Source organism: Nicotiana attenuata, chromosome 7, assembly GCF_001879085.1.
Source record: "Nicotiana attenuata strain UT chromosome 7, NIATTr2, whole genome shotgun sequence".
In the NCBI taxonomy this organism is placed as follows: domain Eukaryota; kingdom Viridiplantae; phylum Streptophyta; class Magnoliopsida; order Solanales; family Solanaceae; genus Nicotiana; species Nicotiana attenuata.
In genome coordinates, this window is record NC_031995.1 from 44,636,101 (window position 1) to 44,655,647 (window position 19,547).

Here is a 19,547-nt window from a genome sequence, read left to right on the forward strand (position 1 = left end):
ATGTGTATATATATATATATATATATATAGATTTCGGTTAACTTACAATATTATGATAAGTATTAAACGCTTAAATATATCAATTTTTTGTGTGGACGTAGACGATCTTTTTTCCTTTATTTTTCCTTCCACGCGCGTTGCACCACAGGGAAAAGATATTCAGGATATCGACTAGGTGCTGATCTGATAGCACTTACTTATTTGAGACTTTTTCTTCTTCCAAATAAATTTATTTTTTCTATCTCATCCACTATGTATCTCTTCAAGTTTGACTTTGCTATATTTGCAGTACTTTCAGATTGAGATTCGAGCCGCGATATAGTTTGGAGATTCTAGCTGCTTATAAAATTTTGGATTTGAAGTTTATGGATATACAATAATAAGTGAGTTTACAATCAAAAATTTATAATATTTAGTAGTAGTAAATATCTTTATAATACATGGTTAGAGCAAAAATTATTAAATTTAAGTGAACCGCAACTTATATGTTAGCTCCCTCTTATCACCCATGCTCAGGCTCAGGCTCAGGCTCAGGCTCAGGCTCGGGTGTTCCTGTTTGCTGCCTCTTTGTTTCAGAGTAGTAGGAGCGCAAGTTTCAATGTTTGGAGCTTTTATTGCCAAAGGGACCCAAACAACCTCTCTTAAATCAAGTATTCATAATTGACGTCAGTGATCAATGACACTCTGTTTAATTTTTTTGCCACTACACTAATTTATTTTTGCTTTTTGAGTAAAATCTTTACTAATGCATTAAATGCTGTAATTTGTCAAATTACAAGAGAAATACTTCCTCCGGTCCAAAAAAAGTGACTTTTGGTTGTTCTCACACATATTAAGCAATTCACCTTTTAACTTTAATTAGCAATAAAATTGACCATATTAACATTTACTATCTCTTCACATAAACACTCCTAACACATACTCCAACATTATTTACTCCAAGGGCAATGTAGGAAAAAAAATTAATTCATTCTTGGAATCTGGAAAAATCACTTATTTTGAACCACAAAAAACAGGCCAAAAAATTATTTCTTTTGGACCGGAGGGAGTATTAATTGTTAGTAAACTGTTTTTGTAATCTAATTCTGGAAAAGATAAAACAACATATAAACAGAAAATATAAACGAAACAAAAGTTAATCCGAGCCCACTGAATTCACAGTGTTTCCTTAAGGAATTTAATCTCCTCCTAGTACCCAAGGTTATGGATTATTTCCTCCCAGGATAGAACGAATTACACACTGGTATAGTGGTACTTCAAACCCCAGTGTTTCGACGAACACAAAGTTCGGTAGCAAATCACACTTACTGTTGCTTTCTTTAAAGTTAAAACAATGTAGAAGAAACTCAGAAAATCGTATGGAAATTTTGGGAGAATGGACTTGTATTTATAGCCAATGTTAGGGTGAAATCTGAAGAAGTGCAACTCTTCAGAATGGTTGTGTATGCAAATCGGCCATAGCATAAATGCCATAACATAAATGGCTATTTACTCAACAATAAACCCGGAGAATTGAAGAGGGTGGTTAATTTTCTGTTTGTAACGACCCGACCAGTCGTTTTGAGCATTTGCACTTCGCTCGCCAGTTCTCGGGCATAACTAGCCCCGTATGTAATATTATGACTTATGTAAATTGTCGGTTTTGGTTTTCAGGTTAATCGGAATAGATATGGAAAGATGATTCTCAGCTTGAAGCTTTAAATTTGAAAGGTTTGACTCAGTCTTGACTTTTTAGTATTCGATCTCGGATTTGGATTTTTATGATTTGGTTAGCTCCGTCGGGTGATTTTGGACTTAGGAGCGTGTTCGGAATGTATTTTGGAGGTCCGTGGTAGATTTAGACTTGAATTGGCGAAATTAAAATTTTGGCATTTCCCGATTGGTAGTGGTAATCTTGATACCGGGGTCGGAATGAAATTTCGGAAGTTGGAGTAGGTCCGTTGTGTCATTTGTGACATGTGTGCAAAATTTCAGGTCATTCGGATGAGGTTTGATAGAGTTTTTGATCGTTTGCGGAATTCGGAAGTTTTGGAATCCTTAGGCTTGAATTCGAGGGTGATTTGATGTTTCGGCGTTGTTTTGAGTGTTTTGAGGATTGGTACAAGTTTGAATAGTGGTATATGACTTGTTGGCGTGTTTGGTTGAGGTCCCGAGGGCCTCGAGATGGTTTTGGAAGGTTGTCGGAAAGTTTGGACTTGAATTGGAGTAGCTGAAGCTGCTGTGTTCTGTCATAACCGCAACTGCGGATTGGGGACTGCAGGTGCGAGCCGCAGAAGCAGAAGCCTGAGCGCAGAAGCGACATGGTCGCAGGAGCGGGCAGTTAGACCGCATCTGCGAGCCGCAGGTGCGAGACCTGGGTCGCAGGTGCGGTGCCTGAGGACTTTAATGAAAACCGCACATGCAGTTAAGATGACTGCAGGCGCGGTCCGCAAGTGCAATATTTTTCCCGCATGTGCGGAAATCGCCTAACGGAAAGTATAAAAGTCCCCCTTCGCGAAATTTGGGTTGTTTCCACCATTTTTATCCGGAGTTGAAGCTTTTTGGAGGGTTTTGAAGAGGGAATCAAGGGGGTTTTCATTGAGGTGAGTTTCTTGAATCTAAAACTTGATTCTATGTTGATTTTCAATTGTTTAAGCATGAATTTGTGAGATTAAGGGTGAAAAATTGGGAAGTTAGGGCTTGAAATTGGAGAGGTAAATTGGGGATTTGAGGGGCCATTTGAGGTCCGATTTTAATGTTCTTGGTATGTATGGACTCGTGGGAGGATAAGAATTCTATTGATGTGATTTTTATCAAATTCCGAGACGTGGGCCCGGGGGTCGGGTTTGGCCAATTTCGGGATTTTTGATGTAATTTGATTATTTTCGCGTGGGCTTTGTTTCTATAGCCTATTTGATGTTATGATTCTGATTTTGGATAGATTCGGGGTGAGTTGAGGCTGAGTCGAGAGGCAAAGGCATCGCGGGCTAGAGTGTGGACCGGTTTGAGGTAAGTAATGATTGTAAATGTTGTCCTGAGGGTATGAAACCCCAGATTTCACATCGTTTCACTACTTTGAGGTGGCGCACACGCTAGATGACGAGCGTGGGATCGTGCACCATTGGGGATTGTGACTTGGTCCGTCCCGTACGACTATTATGTCGCATTTGGTTGAAAACTAGTTGATACTATTATGTTTTGGAAAGCATTACTATGTTTTGGGCTGAATGCCATATTTGGGCCTCGTGCCAACTGTTTGGACCCTTAGGGGATTTTACTACTTTTCCTTACTGTTTTGATTTAATAACTGTACTCAGTCATGCTATGCTTTACTGATTTCATAACTCAGTCTTATTTACCCTAATTTAATGCATAAATGATATTTCGACTGAGTACCTGTTTTACTGTTAGCCCGAGGGGCTTGAGTGAGTTTTGACTGAGTGAGGCCGAGGGCCTGTGTTGTGAGAATATTATGGGATCGGGCTGCACACCGCAACAAGTTGTTACTGATTCATGATATTGTGAGGCCGAAAATGCCATGAGGTGGCTTGTTATTATGAGGCAGAGGGCCTGACTGATTTATGCCACGAGATGGATTGTTATATCGCTTGGGCTGTAGGAGCCCCTCCGGAGTTTGTACACCCCAGTGAGCGCGGGTACCCAGTGTGAGTGATGTGATATTGACCGAGGGGCTGTTGTTGATTATGATGTTGCCCGAGGGGCTGATTATGAGTGATTGTGAGGTAGCCCGGGGGCTGATCTTGATTATGATGTTGCCCGAGGGGCTGATGATGAGTGATTGTGAGGTAGCCCGAGGGGCTGGTTCTGTTGATATTTTGCCCGAGGGGCGGTTTATGGTACATGTTTTGCCCGAGGGGCTGTTCACGTTTCTATCATTTTGACTCACTGTTTCTTCACTTATTTGAAACTATTGAAAGTTGTTTTAAAAGAAAAGGTTTTACTGAAATTGAATTTGTTTTGCGAGATAATTGAGTTCGGTACTGTTTTGGAAATGTACTGTATTTGCTGTAGTGCTGTGACGTGAAATTATCTATTTTCTTACTGCTCAGATTTCATTTACATTTATTACTTACTGAGTTGGCGTACTCACATTACTCCCTGCACCTTGTGTGCAGATTCAGGTATTTCTGAACCCGGTAGCGGGTGTTGATTACTCAGTGGCAGGTTCATCAGAGTCAGCAAGGTAGCTTCCCGGCGTCGCAGCCCTGCTTTTCTCCCTCTTATCCTCCTTAGATTGTTTTTAGTATATTTTCAGACTCTTCGTTGTATTCAGACCTTAGTAGATGCTCGTGACTTGTGACACCCCGATGCCGGGCTGGTATATTTATTCCGCATTATTTAGACTTATGTTATGAGTTCACTTGTTAATTAATGACTTAAAATGGCTTTTATAAAATAATAGTTTGACTTGGGAATTATGTCGGCTGGCCTAGTTTTACGATAGGCGCCATCACAACCGGGTCGGTTTTAGGGTCGTGACAAGTTGGTATCAAAGCCTAGGTTACAGGTCTCACGAGTCATGAGCAGGTTTAGTAGAGTCTCGCGGATCGGTACGGAGACGTCTGTACTTATCCTCAAGAGGCCGCAGAACCTTTAGGAAAACTTCACATTCTTGAATTCTTATCGTGCGACATTGATTCAGCTTGAAATGAAATTCTTGAAATTCCTTCCACGCGTTCGTATGCGCACATGAGCACTCGGTATCAGCCGTGCATCGACGGCTTGTGATTCCCTGATCGAGGGGCGAGATATGGTTTCTGTGTGTTGATGTTGGGCCAGTCTGGAGGAATTGAGGCCGGGCTCTGCTTGTAGCTTGAGCACTGAGGTGTTGATTGTGTGAACACGTGCTTCTGGATTTATATGTTCGATAGTGTCCCTATTTGTGGAAGTGATGACTGAATGGCTAGGTGATAAGTATGATGTGACTGCGATATGTGTTCATATGATTTGAATGTGATGAGAAGGGTCTGCTGGAGGGTAGAAAGAACTATTTGGTGCTCGATTTCCATCTTGATTGGATGTATATCCCCGAGTTAGGGGTGTGTGAAGGATCTTTTCATGTTGTCTAGTTGGGGAGTGGAGTAGATTTCATGTTACAATATGAGTTCAGACTCAGGAAGATTTAGTGATTGCGTGATGTCTATGACGGTGGAAGGGTATGAAGAGATGTTAGTTTGAGGCGAAGCAAGTGGGTTATCTCCAGCGGAGTGTTCTAAAGTTATGTGATTATGTGGTTGTTTGTGGGAAGACCTCTTGTACCAGTAAAATATATGTGTTGCATCATGAATTTGGATCGCTTAAAAGGGTGGGCTTGACTGTTACGAGGGTGAATGCGAGATTCGCAGAAGATTTGAAGTACTAGATGGCTTGTGTTGCACTAGCTTATGAAGGGTTGAGTTTAATCTCACTATGGTATTATGGCGGTATTGGAGTATAGGCATTGTGAGTTATTGTGTGTTTTGATCTATGGCTTTGAGCCAAGTGGGGGAGTCTGCTATTGATCGGTTGATTGCACGGTTATATGCTATGTTGGTTCCAGTTTGAGGTATACTGGTGAATCAGTTATGGCTTACAGAGGTCGAGATCGAGGATGACTCGAGTAAAGGAAATTTCAGATAGGAGTTTTGTTATGCTTTATAGGTGTATAAGAATCATGGAATGACTTGAGTTGTTATTAGTGAAAGATGAAATGTGCATGGAGCAGGAAATTATTTGGTCGCATTAAGGTGGGGTTACATTCCGGGGTGTTGGAGTGCTGATGGAGCACATGTCGTTCGGTATGTTTGATCAGTCTAATTGAGGCTTGAGCAGAGTGGAGGACTCCCGAGAGTGGTTTTGAAGGGTTCAAGATTTATATGTAGCAATTTGGGGATCTTTAGGAGGTGTATTTGGCTGGAAACTGAGGTTTGCATTGGAGGGTGTCAAGACTTGGGATATTTCTGTATCATTATGGATTCTACATATCAGTATCAGGAAGGTGAAGGTAATGGCTTTAGATTCGTAGGAAGTCGCTTCGGGGTAAGTATTCAGAATGTGGTGCTCTTAGGGATATTTGAGAGAGTATTCAGCGGCTTATGAGCCTTAAACGGTGTAGTTTTATGCTTGGGTCTCGTGTGGTGACTCTGGGTTGAGGATTGCGATATCATGGCAAGGGAAGTAGCAATTCAAAGGTAAATCAGAAGAAGCTTGGGATAAATAGGACGGCTTGGTAGTAGGTCGGATCGGCATGATAAGGGATATGATTAGTTCTTTGGGTGCTTATAGGGTAATGAGTTTCTACAGACGTGGAAATGCTCTTGGGTTTTTGGTGACCTGCGTAGCCTGGACGAGCTAATAGGATTCAATCATGACGGTTTTGTTTTGTGCAAATGGGATTCGGAGAGTTCTTGATGGTTTTCTACCACGGTTAGAGATGTACATTTTCTACTGGCGTGAGGAGCATGTGATTTATAGTAACTTTCATCTAGATGGGATCAATGGAATGTTCTTGGCTAGTTGAGTACATAGTTGCTTGTGGTTTGGAGTGAATTATGAAGTTCTCACATTTATCGTAAGATGTCATAGTATGTGCGGTATGTTGTGTAGGATTAAGATTGGCAGTGTAAGGTCACAGTTCAGTTCTGAAAGGAAAGTCACAAATTCTTAGGCAGCACGGGCAGTTTCAGATGATTAGGCAAATGATATTGTTAATTGATGTGGCTTAAAGAGGGCATACATTTCAGAAAGGGTAATGTGATTGAGTTAATAACACACCATAGGTATTGCGGCACTCTCTTATTTGATCGACTGCTGATATTCGAGTTTGCTTGGTGGCACGGAAGAATTTTAGGAGTATCCCTCATGGAGTGATTGGGTATTAGAGTTGCGTTATATATTCAGACGGTGGAATTGGGATCGAATATGGTGATTCGTGTGCTATATGGATTTGGAGAATGGGAGTTCTCATAAACGGGCTATGTTGTGGTTGTGGGTCGCGTGTGTCGGCCTTGTGTGGTGACTATCGGGGGTTTGGAGACCCGAGTAGATCCTTTGTTGCTTATTATGTTTGATTTTGATGTGATATTGGGTATGGACTGGTTATCTCCGTGTCGGGTTATTCTGGACTGTTGCGCTAAGACGGCGACGTTTGCTATATCGGGGATGCCACGGATTGAGTGGCGAGGTTCGACGGATTATGTTCCAGTAGGGCGATTTCATTTTTGAAGACCCAGCAGATGGTTGGGAAGGGTTGTCTTCTTATTTGGCCTTCGTTAGGGATTTTTTGGATGTGGTTCCTGCGGCCGGGCATACCGCCGGACAGGGTTGTTGATTTCGGTATTGATTTGGTGCCGAGCACCATATCGTATGGCACCGGCGGAGTTAAAGGAGTTGAAGGAGCAGCTTCAGGAACTCCTTGATAAGGGGTTCACCGGTAGTCCAATATGGATGTGTTGTGCATCGAGTCGGCTTTGTTGGCTCCGAGTTGCTATTGTTATGGGATGTGTTGATTCGGTTTTTATTGAGCTTCTTAGTGTTCGGTAGTGATCTATGAGTTGCCTTTCCGTATTGCAAGGCGTTATTATTTGTTGGTTATTGGCACATATGGTGCGGTTCTATTGGGGTCTCATAGTGGAATTCGTGCGTGAAGAGTATTGGGTATTGCTCGGTGGATGGAGTAGCGGTTGTGTCCTTTCGAGTTTGTGTGGTGTTATGTCATTTGTTTCACCGTGGTTATGATGATTTGCTTTTGGTACTAGACATCAAATTGTACGTGGATGTTTATTTTGACCATAGTGACTTGAGGTGTTTCATGTGGACCAGTGTTTGGCTAGGGTCGCGTGTTGCTGCGAGGTTATGTGGAGGTATGATCCTTCGGGTTAGTTTCGTGTGTTCTGGTTCTACGATGTGTGATGAGTTCTTAGCATTGTGTGGTGGTGGTACTGGTGAGCTTGCGGTACATCTCTCTCATTTGAGTCATTTTTCCATGATTTGGGTACGTTTGGACTGTTGCTTATTAGTGCGCGGGTCGCACGGGTTGTGGATCTAGATTGAATCAATGTGTCATGTCACTAGAGTAGTCGTATTGGATGAGATGAGGTCACTGAGATCTAGAATGAATACTATCGGATTCGATTTCAGCATGTCGGAAGGATAACGTCGGGATTCGGCTTAGGAATTTACTATGGTCCTTGCCAAGGAGAGGGAGCTTCATGAATGGTCGATCTGAGGAATGGTTATGACTTTCTGCGTGTTTCTTTCATGATTGGCAGTATACGAAAGTGTTAGAATGAGGCTTTGCTTGGCGCTTATTGCCGGTATTGGGTTGTTTGAGCAGCTGCTGTGATTTGAAGTTATCGCTACGAGTGTTTGAGTTATGTGGTATGTCATGTGATTACATCTTGGGTTACAGATAGGGTTTGATACAGCTTGTTTGGACATATACAACGTGTTCAGATTTATTCGGTGTGTAGAATGTAGATGTGAGGTTCTGATCTTGTAGATAATTTCGGAAGTGGAAATTTGGGTTCTAAGGTTCATGGGCTTGGTTGGATTGCGAAATTTCCGTCATGTTGCATTATCAGACCTGTATGGGGCGGGGTGACGTGGTATCACCCCCGAGTATGTGCATGGTAAGGTTATACAGCAATTCGTTGGCCTTTGGAACAACTCTGGGCACGTTCAAGGACGAATGTAAGTTTAAGTGGGGGAGGATGTAACGACCCGACCGGTCGATTTGAGCATTTGCACTTCGCTCGCCAGTTCTCGGGCATGACTAGCCCCGTATGATGTATTATGACTTATGTAAAATTTTCAGGTTAATAGAAATAGATATGGAAAGATGATTCTCTGCTTGAAGCTTTAAATTTGAAAGGTTTGACTCAGTCTTGACTTTTTAGTATTCGATCTCGGATTTGGATTTTTATGATTTGGTTAGCTCCGTCGGGTGATTTTGGACTTAGGAGCGTGTTCGGAATGTATTTTGGAGGTCCATGGTAGATTTAGACTTGAATTGGCGAAATTGGAATTTTGGCGTTTTCCGATTGGTAGTGGTAATCTTGATACCGGGGTCGGAATGAAATTCCGGAAGTTGGAGTAGGTCCGTTGTGTCATTTGTGATGTGTGTGCAAAATTTCAAGTCATTCGGATGAAGTTTGATAGAGTTTTTGATCGTTTGCGGAATTCGAAAGTTTTGGAATCCTTAGGCTTGAATCCGAGAGTGATTTGATGTTTCGGCGTTGTTTTGAGTGTTTCGAGGATTGGTACAAGTTTGAATAGTGGTATATGACTTGTTGGCGTGTTTGGTTGAGGTCCCGAGGGCCTCGGGATGGTTTTGGAAGGTTGTTGGAAAGTTTGGACTTGAATTGGAGCAGCTGAAGCTGCTGTGTTCTGTCATAACCGTACCTGCGGATTGGGGACCGCAGGTGCGAGCCGTAGAAGCGACATGGTCGCAGGAGCGGGCAGTTAGATCGCATCTGCGAGCCGCAGGTGCGAGACCTGGGTCGCAGGTGCGGTGCCTGAGGGCTTTAATGAAAACCGCAAATGCGGTTAAGATGACCATAGGTGCGGTCCGCAGGTGCAATATTTTTCCCGCAGGTGCGGAAATCGCTGGGCAGAAAGTATATAATTTCTCCTTCGTGAAATTTGGGTTGTTTCCACCATTTTTATCCAGAATTGAAGCTTTTTGGAGGGTTTTGAAGAGGGAATCAAGGGGGTTTTCATTGAGGTGAGTTTCTTGAATCTAAAACTCGATTCTATGTTGATTTTCAGTTGTTTAAGCATGAATTTGTGAGATTAAGGATGAAATATTGGAAAGTTAAGGCTTGAAATTGGAGAGGTAAATTGGCCATTTGAGGTCCGATTTTAATGTTCTTGGTATGTATGGACTCGTGGGAGGATAAGAATTCTATTGATGTGATTTTTATCAAATTCCGAGACGTGGGCCCGGGGGTCGGGTTTGGCCAATTTCGGGATTTTTGATGTAATTTGATTATTTTCGCGTGGGCTTTGTTTCTATAGCCTATTTTGATGTTATGATTCTGATTTTGGATAGATTCGGGGTGAGTTGAGGCTGAGTCGAGAGGCAAAGGCATCGCGGGCTAGAGTGTGGACCGGTTTGAGGTAAGTAATGATTGTAAATGTTGTCCTGAGGGTATGAAACCCCGGATTTCACACCGTTTCACTATTTTAAGGTGATGCACACGCTAGATGACGAGCGTGGAGTCGTGCACCGTTGGGGATTGTGACTTGGTCCATCCCGTACGACTATTATGTCGCGTATTTGGTTGAAAACTATTTGATACTATTGTGTTTTGGAAAGCATTACTATGTTTTGGGCTGAATGACATATTTGGGTTGAATGCCAACTGTTTGGACCCTTAGGGGATTTTACTACTTTCCTTCACTGTTTTGAGTTAATAACTGTACTCAGTCATGCTATGCTTTACTGATTTCATAACTCAGTCTTATTTACCCTAATTTGATGCATAAATGATATTTCGACTGAGTACCTATTTTACTGTTAGCTCGAGGGGCTTGAGTGAGTTCTGACTGAGTGAGGCCGAGGGCCTGCGTTGTGAGGATATTATGGGATCGGGCTGCACGCTGCAGTAAGTTGTTACTGATTCATGATATTGTGAGGCCGAGGGCCTGATTGATTTATGCCACGAGGTGGCTTGTTATTATGAGGCCGAGGGCCTGACTGATTTATGCCACGAGATGGCTTGTTATATCGCTTGGGCTGTAGGAGCCCCTCCGGAGTCTGTACACTCCCAGTGAGCACGGGTACCCAGTGTGCGTGATGTGATATTGCCCGAGGGGCTGTTGTTGATTATGATGTTGCCCGAGGGGCTGATTATGAGTGATTGTAAGGTAGCCGGGGGGGGGGGGGGGGGTCTCATCTTGATTATGATGTTGCCTGAGGAGCTGATGATGAGTGATTGTGAGGTAGCCCGAGGGGCTGGTTCTGATGATATTTTGCCCGAGGGGCGGTTTATGGTACATGTTTTACCCGAGGGGCTGTTCACGTTTATATCATTTTCACTCACTGTTTCTTCACTTATTTGAAACTATTGAAAGATGTTTTAAAAGAAAAGGTTTTACTGAAATTGAATTTGTTTTACGAGATAACTGAGTTCGATACTGTTTTGGAAATGCACTGTATTTGCTGTAGTGCTGTGATGTGGAATTATCTGTTTTCTTACTGCTCAGCTTTCATTTACTTTTACTACTTACTGAGTTGGCATACTCACATTACTCCCTGCACCTTGTGTGCAGATTCAGGTATTTCTGAACCGGTAGCGGGTGTTGATTACTCAGTGGCAGGTTCATCGGAGTTAGCAAGGTAGCTGCCCGGCGTAGGCAGCCCTGCTTTGCTCCCTGTTATCCTCCTTAGATTGGTTTTAGTATATTTTCAGACTCTTCATTGTATTTAGTAGATGCTCGTGACTTGTGACACCCCAATGTCGGGCTGGTGTATTTATTCCGCACTATTTAGACTTATGTTATGAGTTTACTTGTTAATTAATGACTTAAAATGGCTTTCATAGAATAATGGTTTGACTTGGGAATTGTGTCGGTTGGCCTAGTTTCACAATAGGCGCCATCACGACCGAGTCGGTTTTAGGGTCGTGACACTGTTACAAAAACAGAAAATGGAAAAATCGAAAACGGTTGGATTTATTATTAACATTATTGGATTTAATATTAATATTCTGTTATTAAAACAAATATTTAATAACACAAATAAATTTGGTCCAAAAAGTTAATCAATCAATCGATCATTTGACCAAATCCGAATCCGAATCCGAAGCCGAAGCCGAAGCCGAGCTGAGCCGAGCGAGCGACGACGACGACGACGCGAGGCTTGCCTTCTTCTCAACTCTTTAAGAGCTAGAAGAAGAGCAATTGCTTATATACCCATAAAATACCTCTTCCTCTTCCAATATGGGACAATGTCCCTTCATCAAGGAAGGAATCTCAAATGAAACTCAAATGTTTCATTTTTCCTCCATTTCCCATTCACCCTCATTTAAGCATTAATATACTTAAAAAACCCAACAATCCCTCACATGAATGGGGAATGGCTATATCAAGGAAATATGCATGAAAAACTATGTGATTTGCAAGCAAGGATTAATTGCATCTGGATAAGTAGGTTTCCCTTTGAACTTTCCGTAGTAAACTTATGTATATACTCGGTCAATCGGTAGATTTGATATCTTTGAACCGTCGAACTTTGGTGTATACCTAGACGATCATAAGTCACACAACCAACCCTTAACCGTCTTTGGTTCTCATTGTTGTGTCCGTTTCAGCCATTAACACCGCCTGGTTTCATAAGTGCGTAGAGAACTGGCCTTACAAATTCTCCTTGAAGCGGCTAACACTTCACACTTATATAGGTGATTCCTAAACGTGTCATCCCGTAGATACACTATTTGATATACCCCGTATCAAATTTAAAAATCATTAAAAAGCCTTAATGCTTTATCCTTTGTACTGAACATTGTCTCATCACGAGAATGGACCAAAATTTTAGTTGACGATGTTGAACCGTCATTAATAACTTTGTTTGATCTCCTTGAACCTAGATCTTGGGATCTCTAGTCTTCTAGGTAGAGTTACCACCACAATGACTTGTTCTCAGCCATAGTCCCATTCCCCTTGATGATTTCTCTACTACCTCTCTAGTTAGGCCTTTTGTAAGTGGATCCGACACATTATCGCTTGACTTTACATAGTCAATCGTGATAATTCCTCTAGAGAGTAATTGCCTAATGGTTTTATGTCTTCGTCGTATATGACGAGATTTACTGTTATACATAACGTTTCCAGCCTTTCCAATTGTCGCTTGACTATCGCAATGTATGCATATTTGTGCCAACGGTTTGGGCCAAAATGGAATATCTTCCAAGAAATTCCGGAGCCATTCAGCTTCTTCGCAGGCTTTATCTAAGGCTATGAATTCAACCTCCATTGTAGAGTGGGCAATACAAGTTTGTTTGGACGACTTCCAAGATACTGCTCCTTCACCAATAGTGAATACATATCCACTTGTGGAATTAGAATCTGTTGAACCGGTGATCCAATGCATCACTGTATCCCTTAATCACCGCAGGATATTTACTGTAGTGCAAAGCAAAGCCTTGGGTATGTTCTAAATATCCCAAAACTCGTTTCATTGACATCCAATGAGATTGACCTGGATTGCCGTGTATCGACTCAATTTACTTATAGCACAAGCTATATATGGTCGTGTACAATTCATGATATACATTAAGCATCCCAACACACGAGCATAATCCAACTGTGATATGCTTTGGCCTTTATTCTTTGCTAATGCAAGATTCACGTCAATTGGAGTCTTTGCAACTTTAAACCCTAAGTGCTTGAATTTTTCAAGTACTGTCTTAATATAAAGAGATTGTGACAATGCCAGACCTTGAGGAGTCTTATGAATCTTAATCCCCAGAATTAAATCAGCAACACCCAAGTCCTTCATATCAAACTTGCTAGTTAGCATACGCTTAGTAGCATTTATGTTGGCAATCTCATTACTCATTATCAGCATATCATCCACATATAGGCAAGCAATGACTGTGTGATTTGGAACATTTTTAATGTACACACATTTATCACGTTCATTTATATTAAAACCATTTGACAACATTGTTTGGTCAAATTTCACATGCCATTGTTTTGGTGCTTGTTTTAGTCCATAAAGGGACTTAACAAGTCTACAGACCTTCTTTTCTTTACCTGGAACAACAAACCCTTCAGGTTGTTCCATGTAGATTTCTTCCACCAAATCTCCAGTCAAGAAGGCCATCATAACGTCCATTTGATGAACTTCAAGACCATACGCTGCAGCTAATGCTACTAACATCCGTATGGACGTAATTCTTGTAACTGGAGAGTATGTATCAAAGTAGTCAAGACCTTCTCGCTGTCTATACTCTTTGACTACAAGTCTTGCCTTAAATTTATCAATAGTGCCATCATCTTTCATTTTCCTCTTAAAAATCCATTTAAAACCCAAAGGTTTATTTCCAGGAGGAAGATCAACCAATTCACATGTATGGTTGTTCAATATGGATTCTATTTCACTATTGACTGTCTCTTTCCAAAACAATACTTTCGAAGAAGACATAGCTTCTTTAAATGTTCGAGGCTCATTTTCCATTAAGAAAGTCACAAAATCTGGTCCAAATGAAGTAGACGTTCTTTGACGTTTACTACGTCTTGGATCCTCCTGATTAAATGTACTTTCTTTTGTTTCTTCCCAAGGTCGTTTAGATCCTTCACCAATCGACTCACATTCCTTTTTATACGGATATATATTTTCAAAGAACACAGCATTATCAGATTCTATAATCATATTATTATGAATGTCGGGATTTTCTGATTTATGAACCGAAAATCGATATGTTTTACTATTGGTCGCATATCTTATGAAAACACAATCAACGATTTTCGGTCCTATTTTTACCCTTTTAGGTTTAGGAACTTGCACTTTTGCCAACACCCCCAGACTTGAAAATAATTCAAGTTGGGCTTCCTTCCTTTCTATTTTTCATATGGAATGGATGTTTGCTATGGGGTACTCGATTTAGTATCCAGTTAGCCATAAGAACGGCTTCCCCCCCACAAGTTCTATGGCAACCCAGAACTTATCAACAATGCATTCATCATCTCCTTTAACGAACGATTCTTTCTTTCAGCAATCCCATTGGATTGGGGCGTGTAAGGGGCCTTTCTTTGATGAATAATTTCATATTCTAAATATATTGGTTCAAAAGGAGATTCATATTCACCACCTCTATCACTTCTTATCATTTTGATTTTCTTGTTAAGTTGCGTTTCAACTTCATTTTTGTATTGCTTGAATGTGTCTATTGGTTCATCTTTGCTATTAAGTAAGTAAATATAGCAATATCGAGTACTATCATCAATAAAAGTTATGAAATACTTCTTTCCACCGCGAGATGGTATTGACTTCGTATCGCAAATATCTGTATGAATTAAGTCTAAAGGATTTGAATTCCTTTCAACTGACTTATAAGGATGTTTAACATACTTAGATTCCACACATATTTGACATTTTGATTTGTCGCATTCAAACTTAGGCAATACTTCCATGTTAATCATTTTTCGCAAGGTTTTATAATTGACATGACCGAAACGTATATGCCATAATTCATTTGACTCAAGTAAGTAAGACGAAGCTGAAATTTTAGTATTATTCTCAATAACCATTACATTCAGCTTGAAAAGGCCCTCAGTGAGGTAACCTTTTCCTACAAATATTTCGTTCTTACTTATTACAAGCTTATCGGATACAAAAACACACTTAAAACCGTTCTTGACAAGAAGTCCAGCAGAGACTAAATTCTTCCTAATCTCGGGAACATGAAGGACGTTGTTCACCTTGCCAGAAGTCATCTTCAGAAAGATCTTCCCACATCCTTAAATCTTGGCGGTTGCAGCCTTTCCCATAGAAAGAGTCTCTTTGGGTCCAACAGGAGCATATGTTGCAAAGGCTTCCCTAACAGCACAAACATGGCAAGTGGCTCCAGAATCAATCCACCACTCCTTAGGATTTCCCACCAGGTTGCATTCAGAAAGCATAGCACACAAGTCATCAACATCTTCATGCTTTTCAACCATGTTTGCTTGACCCTTCTTCTTGTCTTTCTTCGGAGCACGACACTCTGTAGATTTGTGTCCGGCTTTTCCACAGTTGTAGCAATTTCCACTGAACCGCTTCTTGCTTGGGTTGTATTTCGGTCCAGAAGCCTTCTTCCTCTTTTTGTTCTCTTCAACAATATTTGCTCCCATTATTGTTGAGTTTCCACGGCCTCTCTTTTCAGCAGCTTTGTTGTCCTCTTCGATTCTCAACCGAACAATGAGATCTTCAAGGGACATCTCCTTGCGTTTGTGTTTCAAGTAGTTTTTGAAGTCCTTCCACAAAGGAGGCAACTTCTCAATCATTGCTGCTACTTGAAATGCTTCATTGATGACAAGACCTTCAATGAAATTTCTATTAGTAAAAATACTAAGATTATTACTTTCAACATCAATATTAATTTGATTTATACCTTCAGCAAGGAGATCGTGAATAATCACTTGCAATTCCTGGACTTGGGTAATAACAGACTTGCTATCTACCATTTTGTAGTCCAAAAACTTTGCAGCAACAAACTTTTTCAACCCGGCATCTTCGGTTTTGTATTTCTTTTCAAGCGCAGTCCACAGTTCCTTTGACGTTTCCACGCCACTGTAGACGTTATACAAAGCATCCTCCAGCCCGCTTAGAATATAATTCTTGCACAAAAAATCTGAATGCTTCCACGCCTCAATCACGAGAAAGCGTTCAGTTTCTGGAGTTTCATCGGACAGCACAGGAACATCTTCCTTGATGAACTTCTGGAGACTTAGAGTAGTCAAATAGAAGAACATCTTTTGCTGCCAGCGCTTGAAATCAATCCCGGAAAATTTTCCGGGTTTCTCCGCCGGTGCCAATGCTGCCGGTGTCGTTCGGCTTGTTGAGGCATTGGCAGTCACCATTGGAACAGCTTGGTTCTCATTCTCATTAGTCATTTCTGTAAAAGAATGACACAAACGTTAAAATCACGTAGATTTTAATAGAGTACAAAACCACAAAGGTTTTACTCTTCCAGAAACAGTAAGTACAAATACAGAAAATAAATTATTAAATTCCTTAAGCTTGTTATTACACTGTATTTGTAAAATAAATTCTGGAAATATAAATGAATATAAACAGTAATGAATATAAACAGAAATGACATAAACCAATTCGAGCCCACTGAATTCACAGTGTTTCCTTAAGGAATTTAATCCCCTCCTAGTACCCAAGGTTATGGATTATTTCCTCCCAGGATAGAACGAATTACACACTGGTGTAGTGGTACTTCAAACCCCAGTGTTTCAGCGAACACAAAGTTCGGTAGCAAATCACACTTACTGTTGCTTTCTTTGAAGTTAAAACAATGCAGAAGAAGGAGGAGAAACTCAGAAAATCGTATGGAAATTCTGAGAGAATGGACTTGTATTTATAGCCAATGTTAGGGTGAAATCTGAAGAGGTGCAACTCTTCAGAATGGCTGTTTATGCAAAACGGCCATAGCATAAATGCCATAACATAAATGGCTATTTACTCAACAATAAACCGGGAGAATTGAAGAGGGTGGTTAATTTTCTGTTACAAAAACAGAAAAAGGAAAAATGGAAAACGGTTGGATTTATTATTAATATTATTGGATTTAATATTAATATTATGTTATTAAAACGAATATTTAATAACATTTGTGTTAATATTTACTATTAACAAATAAATTTGGTCCAAAAAATTAACCGAAGCCGAAGCCGAGCGACGATGACGGCGCGAGGCTTGCCTTCTTCTCAACTCTTTAAGAGTTAGAAGAAGAGCAATTGCTTATATACCCATAAAAAACCTTTTTCTCTTCCAATATGGGACAATGTCCCTTCATCAAGGAGGGAATGTCAAATGAAACTCAAATATTTTATTTTCCCTCCATTTCCTATTCATCCTCTTTTAAGCATTAATATACTTAAAAAACCCAACATTAATTAAATATTTTAAAAGTATATGGAGTTAAGTGGTGTTTTTAACGGACAGAGATTCTCCTTAATTAAAACGACAGATCTCAAGTGAGGTCAACCAGTTTGAAGCAAATATAGTCCATGAAGGGAAAGCAGGAATGGGAGAACTCAAACGAATTGGCCCAATGGTAATAGCTCAGCCATTCAGAAACCAAGTTTACCATTTGAAATATTGTAGATTTTCGCATGCATTTTCAGGTCTATCCCATCTCATTTTGTTGCACTCAATCGGTTCAAATTGTACATGCATGTAAGTTTAAACTATATAAAAAGAAAATATATATATACATATAAGAAGTCAGCTAATTGTTATAAAAACGGATTAGATACGGCTTGCACAACTAATATAAATTCTTATTAAATGGAGACGATACGTACTTTATAGCCCGTTTGGCCAAGCTACAAAAATCAACTTATTTTGAAAAGTGTTTTTTTTCAAAAGTGTTTTTCTCAAAAGTACTTTTGGTGAGAAGCAGTTTGTGTTTGGCTAATTAGTTTGAAAAGCACTTCTGAGCAGCAATTAGTGTTTAGCCAAGCTTTAAAAAACTGCTTCTAAGTGTATTTTTCTCAAAAGTGCTTCTCAAAAAAGTGCTTTTGGAGAGAAGCTACTTTTTTCTGCTTCTCCAAAACTGTTTCTGCTTCTCCTCAAAAGCACTTTTTTTCCTTCCAAAAACTTGGCCATACACCTCAATTTTTGGCAAGCTTGGCCAAACAGGCTATTAGAAGCCTTGAATGAAACCAAAATTAAATAATTCGATTGTCGCTTTCTTCCTTTGTCGACTAAAAGCTCCAAAAAAACCATACTCATAGCACTTACACCTAATGCGATCCAGCACTGATCAATCACTAGCTTCAATGATTAGTAATCCCTCCGGTCATTTTAGTTGATTTTTTTTTTTGTTGTACTCGTATATATTAAGAAATTTCATTAATTAATAATGAAATATAAACCTTAATTTGTTCATTAAAAATATAACAAATACTCTAAACTTTTTACTCCGAGGACAAATTTGAAAAAATAAAATTCCTTTTTGAAATTTAAAAAATCAAATATAATGAACCACGTAAAAAGAACTAAAAAATCAATTAATGGAGTAGCTACTAATAGTTTGACTTGTGTCACATGGCATAAAAGGACCAGTTTAATGAATATATTAGGACACTGAACATGTGTGATTATGAATCTCCTCCTCCCTCACTGATGATGTTTAACTAACTATTTTAATCTCTTTCAATTGACTAAATATTACTTATCTTTCGTATCTCTGACGCATACGACTTGCAAACCTTTCTTTTGTTGTCAAATTACCACACTGACATTCCAACTGAATTTGAGAAAGGAACAAGTTTAATTAATGACACTTGGTGCTCTATAGCACAGAAATTCCAAGTTAGAGCAAACGGTAACAGTTAACCGGCATTCACGACACATTTGTGACAGAATACAAGAGGATGATTAAGTGTATGATTTCATATAATGCCGGGGAGTTACACGTTACTTATATAATTTTGGTTTGGAGGCTGAAGGGGATGCGGGGGGTGGGATGTGAACTTTGTTGGGTTTTATTTAATAAAATAAAGAGATGTGAATGGGAAATGGAGGCCAAAAGAAATGGAGGGAAATAAAATTTTGAATTTGTTCTTTTTACAAAGGTACTTTTTTCTAATTTGATAGAAAGAAGAAAATTCTTGTGCTTATATATGAAAACACTTCTTTTAGGTCTTAAAGAGTTGAGAGGAGAGCAAGTCTCGCGTTGTTGTCATCGCTCGGTTCGGATTTGATTGATTGATAAATTTTTTGGACCATTTTTCCGTTATTTATTTTCCTTTTTTTCTCATATTTTTTATGCGAAGTTTATATTTTAAATTTGTGGTTAATTCTGTAATGGCAAATTTAAAATTCGAGACCAAACAATAATTAAATA